An 8,199-nucleotide genomic window follows, 5' to 3' on the forward strand; every position below is an offset into this window, starting at 1 on the left:
CCTCGCCAAGGAAAATGATTAGACTTAATTCTTATGTGTGGGACATAATTGTTGGATGCTTTGTTCATGAAAAGGCAATTTTACCTTTGTGAATAGTCTCACATTGAAAAATAAGATGAATAGTAAATGGTATATAATTGTTCTCTCCTTATTGGGCTTTGAATAGTATTTTGGGTTTTATGGGCTTTGCATATCTACCACACGCGCGCACGCCTCGCCCGCACGCGCACCGCACACGCACACATTTTTGCTTCTCAAGCTTTTATTTTTGCACGTTTTACACGTTCTGTAACGGTTGCATGCGGGTAAGGGAAACAAGATTTGTGTGTAACAGTCCCTTGGATTCAGCGGGGGTTACACTTCTCCTCACCTAAATAAGCAGGCTTGGAGCTCATTCAGAAGCACACCAGCGAAGAGAAGAACTTCTAAGCTCTCTTCTTTCTCTACTCTCATTCCTCCAATAAATTTTAGCTACATATTTTATATTTCTAATTTTGGGCAACCGTTTTTATCTGAGCATAAGCTTTGTGACTCACGCCCGAATGCAGAGGCCGGCCGATTCCGGGGGTTTTTACCGCTAGGGGAGAGGGGAGAGGGGACAAATTACGCCAGGGCGATAGGCGGGTCCTTAATCTTCTAGGGCAGTGATATCACGACTGCTCCCGATCAGGCTTGAATTTTCTAACTCTTTAATTTGTTTTTATATTATTATATTCCAGTTTTGACAGCAATCTAGAAGATCTTCTCTCTGAACTTCCTTTGGTCCCTAAATCCTCTCCTCCTATTTCCATTCACTCTGATTCTAGATCTACCATAGAGCTTCTAAAGCAAGTACATGTAAATAAAAAACATAACAGACATATTCAAATAAGATATAAGTCTGTACAACGCCTGTTAGGCAAAATTGTGATCTTGAACTTTGTAAAGTCTGAGAAAAATCTTGCTGACCCTTTGACTAAGGGATTATCCAGGAGTGTAGTTCTGGATTCATCGAGGGAGATGGGGTTCAGCCCATAAATGAGGTCACTGACAGCGACAACCCAACCCTTATTTGGAGACGTAGTCCCAATGTCGGTTCAATGTGGTAGAAATATGCTGGACAAGTGACTCTCGTGTGGAGCATCGACCTAGATATATTTATATATCATTATGTAGCATTTGCTACTACCCCTTCTCTATGATGACGATGCTCTTATGATACAACTGGCTAGGCTGAGTTTTACTCTTAATAAGTCCAACGCGTGTATTGTGGGGAGTATTAAATAAACAGCTGTAGTATCCTTTAAGGACTTACCTACGTGAGAGGAACCGTAATGGCCGCGGTTGGGGGGGCAGGGCTGACCCCTGAAAACTCTCATGAGTCGATTTTTTGTGAGCATGGCCTTTAACGCTCAACCCGCTTAGCTCAATAGATGAAAACGTATTGTGAGTTTTTATCAATACCTGATCCAAGGGGCCTAATTCAAGGCCTAGTCCATTATGTCCCTCAGGTGGCGATGAACTCACTAAGGAAAGGTTCAAAGCCGAAAGCTACCTCTCCCGAATTCACGATACGAAAGGTTGCCCAACCTATATTTATTCTGTGATTTATTTATTGATTTATTATTTTCAGTCAATATTGATGTTTTGTTCATGAAAATGTAATTTTGCCTTTGTGAATCCCACATTGAAAAATGAGATGAATAGTAAAGGGTATATAATGGTTCTCTCCTTATTGGGCTTTGAATAGTATTTTGGGTTTTGTGGGCTTTGCATATCTACCACACACGCGCGCGCACGCCACGCCGCACCGCACACGCACACATTTTTTGCTTCTCAAGCTTTTATTTTTGCACGTTTTACACGTTCTGTAACGTTGCATGCGGGTAACGGAAGCAATATTTGTGCGTAACGGTCCCTTGGATTCAGCGGGGGTTACACTTCTCCTCACCTATATAAGCAGGCTTGGAGCTCATTCAGAAGCACACCAACGAAGAGAAGAACTTCTAAGCTCTCTTCTTTCTCTACTCTTATTCCTCCAAGAAATTTTAGATACATATTTTATATTTCTATTTTTGGGAAACCGTTTTCGTCTGAGCATAAGCTCTGTGACTCACGCCCAAGTGCAGAGGCTGGCCGATTCCGGGGGTTTTTACCGCTAGGAGAGAGGGGACAAATTGCGCCAGGGCGATAGGTGGGTCCTTAATTTTCTAGGACAGTGATATCACGACTGCTCCCGATCAGGCCTGAATTTTCAAACTCTTTAATTTGTTTTTATATTATTGTATTCTAGTTTTGACAACAATCTAGAAGATTAAGTAAAAATTCTTGCTGTTAAGTTAATTAGTTTAAAAAAATAAAAAATTTACTGTTCATCGGGATTACTGTTCACCCGAATCTTCATTGTATTTACTTGTTTATTAGTTAATTGTTTTAATTTGTGACATCTAAATTAGTTTAAAAAAATTTATTTCTTTGTTGCTTCTGTACTCAATTTCTGCATCTGTCATATATATATAATAAAAAAACAAAAAATCTTTAAGTGAACCGGTTCAAGTTTTCTTAGATTAGTTGGTGTCTAAGGCAAGGTTTAAGGGTTGCGTCAAGCGCTCTGTAAGAAACGAGGTACTTAATAAATCTTTGATCAACCTCTAGTACTATCATTATCTGATCAAACTACGCGAGTAAAACTTTTATCTTTTCACTTTCAGAGTTTTTGATTTAAAGCGGGTTTAATTAAGTTTATGGTCTAGTAATATTGACAAAATCCTTTTTATATCAGATTACATCTACCTAGACTAGTAAACTTGATTTGGACTTATGGCAATTCCTGATCATTCAAAAAGTGTCAAACCTGATATGTTCACCGGTGTTAACTATAAATGGTGGGCTAATCAGATGAAATACTGGCTCACTACCTTAGGTCTTTTATCTGCTATTGACACTTCTGAGTCATCTACTAGTGGTTCTCAACCTTTGACTCCTGATCCTGCTCAACCTGCTCCTTCCCCTTCTGGTTCTGGTGCTAACTCCTTTTCTAGCTCTATGAAACCAGAAGAAATCAACTATCATTGTTGTCATAGGATCCTTAGTGCACTTGCGGACAACCTTTATGACATATATTATGAGTTCAAAAGTGCAAAAGACCTATGGAATGCTCTTGAAGCATAATATGGCTATGATGATGCCGGAATTCTGCGTTTCACCTCCTCCTCCTTCAATAAGTTCATGATGGTTGATGACAAGCCCATTAATGAACAAATTCATGAATTCCTAGATTTCCTCCGTCATATCCAATCAAAAGGAAATACTTTTACTGACGATTATAAAGTTTCTTGTTTGATTGATAAACTTCCTCCCTCCTGGTCTAGATTTGCTGGAGATCTCCGACACAAGCAAGGAGATCTAACCTTAACTGAAGCCCTCAAGGCTATTCGTATTGAAGACCATCATATGCAAAATTCCAACACCAAGAATGAAACAAAAGCTAAAGTAAACTTAGTATAGGATAAGCCTAAATCTAAGAATTTCAAACCCAAAGGGAAGAAATTCAAGAAAAATCAACAATCTTTCAACAAATCTTTCAACAAATCCTCCTTCAAATCAAATCTCAATTCTTCCAGCCATAAGTCTGATGAGAAGTTCTGCTTTGTCTGTGGTAGAACCAACCACATGGCCCACAACTGTTTATTTCGGAAGAAGGAACTGGCCAAACCTGCCCCTAAAGGAAATGGGTCCAACAAAGTTAATATGATTGAAATGAATCTAACCTCCTTCGGGTTAGCCTCTTCATCTCATCTTGTAAATTCTCTAACTTCTTCCACTGATTGGTATTTGGATTCCGAAGCAAATATCCACGTCTGTAATGACCGCTCTTGGTTTTCAAATTATCAGGAATCACGTGGAGGAAGCATAAGCTTAGCAGATGACTCCACTAAATCAATAATAGGAAGTGGACGTATAGAGCTCACCATGACTTCTGGGAAAGTTCTTCATCTGCAAGGTGTTTATCATGTTCCTTCTCTCCGTCGCAATGTGATTAGTGAATCTCTTCTTCTTAGAGCTGGTTATAGGATTGTAAAAGAATCCAACAAATTTGTGTGATTACAAAGAGTAATGTTTTCATAGGAAAAGGTTTTATTTGTAATGGCCTTTTCAAACTCAATGTAATCAATTCCAGTTCTAATGAAATTTCTGAGTCTTCTGTTATTCAAATTGTTGAGTCTTGTGATGTTTGGCATGGACGACTTGGACATATCAATTTCCAAACCTTGTAGAGAATGAGTAAATTAAACCTCATTCCTAAATCTTCTTATGATCCCTCATCTAAATGTGAAATCTATGTTCAAGGGAAACACACTAAAAAACCCTTCAAGTCTATAACTAGAAACTCTGAACCCCTCGAATTAATTCATAGTGATGTGTGTGACTCTAACTGAGTTCTCACCCGAGGGGGTAGGAGGTATTTTGTGACTTTTATAGACGATCACTCCAGATATTGTTACACCTATCTTCTCAAAACTAAAGATGAAGTCTTAGATAGGTTTAAGGTGTTCAAAGCTGAATCTGAGAACCAACTTGACAGGAAGATCAAGATTCTAAGATCTGATCATGGGGGGAGTATACCTCAAATCATATGACTGAATATTGCCAAGAACACGGTATTATTCATGAGGTTATTGCTCCCTATACACCACAGTCTAACGAGGTAGCTGAACGAAAGAATAGAACCCTAATGGACATGGTGAACTGTATGTTACTCAGTTCAGGAGCACCTGAAAATCTCTGGGGTGAAGCTCTTCTTTCTGCTTGCTTCATTCTCAATAGGATTCTCCAGAAAAATTCCGATACAAATCCTTATGAATATTGGAAGGGGAGATCTCCTAATCTGAATTCCTTTCGGGTTTGGGGTTGCTTGGCTAAAGTAGCTATTCCCGAACCTAAGAAGAAAAAAATTGGTTCTAAGACTGTAGATGCTGCTTTTATTGGATATGCACTAAATAGCAATGTTAACAGATTTCTAGTCATCAAATATGAAATCAGTGACATATCCAACAATACCATCATTGAAGCAAGAAATGCAGTCTACTTTGATAATATCTTTCCTTTCAAATCTAAAATCTTAGAAAATCTCAGATCATCCATTCCTTCTGATCTACCATCTTCCAGTTCTTCTCAACCTCTTGATATTGAACCTCAAAGAAGCAAAAGAGATAGAATCGAAAAGGATTTTGGAGAAGACTTCCTTATATTTCTTGTTGAAGGTGATCCAAGCTCATTTCAAGAAGCAATGGATTCACCTGAATCTCCTTTCTGGAAAGAAGCCATTGATAATAAAATTAAATCTATCATGAAAAACCATACTTGGATACTCACTGACTTACCTCCAGGTTGTAAACCTATTGGTTGTAAATGGATATTCAAGAAGAAACTTAGAGCTGATGGTTCCATAGATAAATTTAAAGCTAGATTAGTAGCTAAAGGCTATACTCAACAAAAGGGCATTGATTATTTTAATACATATTCTCCTGTAGTCCGAATCTCAACTATCCGAGTATTATTAGCCTTTGCTGCTATCCATAAGCTAATCATACATCAGATAGATGTCAAGACTGCTTTCCTGAATGGTGATCTAGATGAAGAGATCTATATGCACCAACCTGAAGGCCTCATTGCCAAGGGTCAGGAAAACAAAGTCTGTAAGCTTGTTAAATCTTTGTATGGTCTTAAACAAGCTCCTAAACAATGGCACCAGAAATTTGACAACGTCATTGCACAATATGGCTTCACTGTGAATGAACACGATAAATGTGTCTATTCTAAAGTGATAAACAATTACTATGTCATTCTATGTCTCTATGTTGATGATATCCTTATCTTTGGAACAACACTTGAATTAATTTCAAAGGTTAAGGATTATCTTTCCAAAAACTTTAATATGAAAGACTTAGGTCTTGCAGACATGATACTTGGAATGAAAATCTCTAGAGACACTAGAGGAATATCTTTGAGTCTTTCCCATAGCATTGATAAAATGCTAATCAAATTCAACTTTCATAACTCTAAACATGTTTTCACGCCTTATGATTCTTCTATATCCTTGAAGAATAAAGGTAAACATGTCTCCCAGCTGAAATATTCTCAGATGATTGGATCTCTTCTTTACATATCCAACCGAACCAGATCCGATATAGCTTATGTTGTAGGGAGACTGAGTCGGTATACTAACAACCCTAGCAAAGATCATTGGACTGCCTTAGAAAGAGTATTCAAATATCTGAAATGCACAATTGACTATTGCTTGACTTACACTGGTTACCCTGATGCTATAGAAGGGTATAGTGACGCCAACTGGGTCACGGAATCCAACAGTGTAAAGTCTATATCTGGATATGTATTTCTTTTTTGTGGTGCTGCTGTATCCTAGAAATCATGTAAGCAAACAATAATTTCCAGGAGCACCATGGAAGCTGAGCTGATTGCTCTTGATACTACTTGCACAGAAGCCGAATAGTTAAAAGATCTTCTCTCTGAACTTCTTTTGGTCCCTAAACCCTCTCCTCCTATTTCCATTCACTCTGATTCTAGATCTACCATAGAGCTTCTAAAGCAAGTACATGTAAATAAAAAACATAACAGACATATTTAAATAAGATATAAGTTTGTACAACGCCTGTTAGGCAAAGTTGTGATCTTGGACTTTGTAAAGTCTGAGAAAAATCTTGCTGACCCTTTGACTAAGGGATTATCCAGGAGTGTGGTTCTGGATTCATCGAGGGAGATGGGGTTAAGCCCATAAATAAGGTCACTGACAGCGGTAACTCAACCCTTATTTGGAGACGTAGTCCCAATGTCGGTTCAATGTGGTAGAAACATGCTAGACAAGTGACTCTCGTGTGGAGCATCAACCTAGATATATTTATATATCATTATGTAGCATTTGCTACTACCCTTTCTCTATGATGACGATGCTCTTATGATACAGCTGGCTAGGCTGAGTTTTACTCTTAATAAGTCCAACGCGTGTATTGTGGGGGTATTAAAATAAACGCTGTAGTACCCTTTGAGGACTTACCTACGTGAGAGGAACCGTGATGGCCGCGGTTAGGGGGGGCTGGGCTAACCCCTAGAAACTCTCATGAGTCGGTTTATTGTGAGCATGGCCTTTAACGCTCAACCCGCTTTGCTCAATAGATGAAGCGTATTGTGTGTGTTTTCATCAATACCTGATTAAAGGGGCCTAATTCAAGGCCTAGTCCATTATGTCCCTCAGGTGGCGATGAACTCACTAAGGAAAGCAATTTTGCCTTTGTGAATAGTCCCACATCGGAAAATGAGATGAATAGTAAAGGGTATATAATGGTTCTCTCCTTATTGGGCTTTGAATAGTGTTTTGGGTTTTGTGGGCTTTGCATATCTACCACACACGCGCGCGCATGCGCGCCTCGCCTCGCCCGCACGCACGCCATGCCACACCGCACACGCACACATTTTTGTTTCTCAAGCTTTTATTTTTGCACGTTTTACACGTTCTGTAACGGTTGCATGCGGGTAATGGAAGCAAGATTTGTACGTAACGGTCCCTTGGATTCAGCGGGGGTTACACTTCTCCTCACCTATATAAGCAGGCTTGGAGCTCATTCAGAAGCACACCAGCGAAGAGAAGAACTTCTAAGCTCTCTTCTTTCTCTACTCTCATTCCTCTAAGAAATTTTAGCTACATATTTTATATTTCTATTTTTGGGCAACCGTTTTCGTCTGAGCATAAGCTCTGTGACTCACGCCCGAGTACAGAGACTGGCCGATTCCAGGGGGTTTTACTGCTAGGGGAGAGGGGACAAATTACGCCAGGGCGATAGGCAGGTCCTTAATCTTCTAGGGCAGTGATATCACGACTGCTCCCAATCAGGCCTTAATTTTCTAACTCTTTAATTTGTTTTTATATTATTGTATTCCAGTTTTGACAGCAATAATGATATCTGGCTCTTTTCCCGGTGAAGTGTCAAATACATAATCAGAATCTTAAATATGATTAATGTATGTGTAAAGTTTCAATTCCACCGTCATGTTAACTGGCCTAGTGTTAGAATTGGGGGTGGAAACCAACCTCCGCCGGCGACGAGGAGCTCCGACGAGCTCAGGAACGACGCAGGCAAAGCTGCAGGTGAATTCGACGACAAACGCGACCCTCGGCATCGACAAACGTGACCCTCGCGTTGG

This window comes from Asparagus officinalis, chromosome 5, assembly GCF_001876935.1.
Source record: "Asparagus officinalis chromosome 5, Aspof.V1, whole genome shotgun sequence".
NCBI classification, from domain to species: Eukaryota; Viridiplantae; Streptophyta; class Magnoliopsida; order Asparagales; family Asparagaceae; genus Asparagus; species Asparagus officinalis.